General features: G+C 41.8%; 1 pseudogene; it reads left to right on the top strand.

The window, feature by feature from the left end:
- Positions 1–1,853, top strand: part of LOC107570265 (chloride channel protein 2-like) — a 38,941-nt pseudogene that overhangs the window by 25,589 nt on the left and 11,499 nt on the right.

The following is a 1,853-nucleotide window of genomic DNA, read 5'->3' as shown; positions in this document are numbered from 1 at the left end:
CTAAAGTTACACACACACACACACACACACACACACACACACTGTCCTGTGCAACACAGACTAATGGAAAACTGGGCAACACACACATCAATCTTAGTTTCAGAATTTCAGGGTTATGAAGTTTCAGATTTTGTCTCCTTATGCTTGTGTGTATGTGTGTGTGTGTTTGATTCTGTTGTGATTAAAGAGCAGAAAATGGGAGCAATTATGCAGAACATACACACACACACACACACACACACACACTCAAACAGGTCTTTTGCTCTAAATGACTGTGTTTCTGCCCTGGTGTCAAACTCATCTGAGGCGTCTGAGAGATGATATATATATATATATATATATATATATATATATATATTATTTTTTTTTTTTGAAAGAAGTCTCTTCTGCTCACCAATGCTGCTTTTATTTGATTTTTTTTTTAAAACAAGCAAACAAAAAAAATTGTATAATATTATTAGAATGTAAAACAGCTGCTTCAATGTGAATATCTGTTAAACTGTAATGTATTTCTGTGATGCGCAGCTGTATTTTCAGCATTATTACTCCAGTCTTCAGTGTCACATGATCTTCAGAAATCATTCTAATCATTCCTCGCTGGACTAAAGCATGAATGTCTCTGGTCTCTAGCGTCTATGATCCTGCTGGGCTCTATTGAGCGCGCTCAGCTGCAGGCGCTCCTCTCGCAGCATGTGTGTCGCGAGCGGCGGCTGGAGTTCATGCGGGACGCCGAGAGAAAGCGTGTGTCTGTCGTCAGCACTCCCAGCAGCGAGGAGGGGGGTCAAAAGGTCAACCACGAGGTTCACTTCCAGGTCAGAGGGCAAACGTTTACTTGACTCCCTCATCTTACTTTTTAATACTGAAGGTGCATCCCAAATCGCGTACTTATGAACTATTCTGTTTTTTAGAATAAACAGTGCGAGTAGTGTGTTCACACTGAAAATTCCAAAAAGAAAAAGTGCACTTTAAATACCCGGATGATGCACTTAAATAACCGAAAATAACGAAGTGTGGAATGTTGGACACTTCATGCACTCAACTGTTGCAGCTTTAATTACGTAGCGAAGGGGGAGGGGCTATCAGACTCCGTTTATGAATGACAAAATAACCTTATATAATTCATGCGCTACATGGTTGAGTACATAGTGCATAAGTACATAGTGTATGAGTGCATAGTGCATAAGTACATAGTGTATGAGTGCATAGTGCATAAGTATATAGTGTATGAGTGCATAGTGCATAAGTACATAGTGCATAAGTACATAGTGTATGAGTGCATAAGTTCATAGTGCATAAGTACATAGTGTATAAGTGCATAGTGCATAAGTGCATAGTGCATAAGTATATAGTACATCCCTCCCAGCTCCAACAACAGTAACAGGAGCGAGGCACTAAATGAACTGTACCAGCACAACAGTGAGCAGCAGACAGCCCACCCTGATGGTTTTCTCATCTTGGCTGGGGATTTCAACCACGCAGACTTAAAGAATGTGTTCCCAAAAATACACCAACACATAGACTTTCCAACACGGGGAAACAACACTCTGGACTTTGTTTACACCACACAGAGAGGAGCTTACAAGGCCCTCCCCCTCCCCCACCTAGGTGCATCAGACCACATCACTGTCATGCTAATGCCTACATACAGACCACTCGTTAAAGTCACCAAACCAGTTCACAAACAGATACAAGTGTGGCCGGAAGGGTCGTCAGAGGCTCTTCAAGACTGTTTTAACACCACTGACTGGAATATGTTTAAGCAGGCTGCCACATACAATAACACCACAGACCTCCAGGAGTACTCAGAGACTGTCACTGCCTACATCACCAAGTGCATTGATGATGTAACAGTC

This window comes from Sinocyclocheilus grahami, unplaced genomic scaffold (genome assembly GCF_001515645.1).
Source record: "Sinocyclocheilus grahami isolate Dianchi unplaced genomic scaffold, SAMN03320097.WGS_v1.1 scaffold1435.1, whole genome shotgun sequence".
NCBI classification, from domain to species: domain Eukaryota; kingdom Metazoa; phylum Chordata; class Actinopteri; order Cypriniformes; family Cyprinidae; genus Sinocyclocheilus; species Sinocyclocheilus grahami.
Note: the sequence above shows the minus strand (reverse complement) of the source record. Positions and strands in the feature narration are given on the sequence as shown.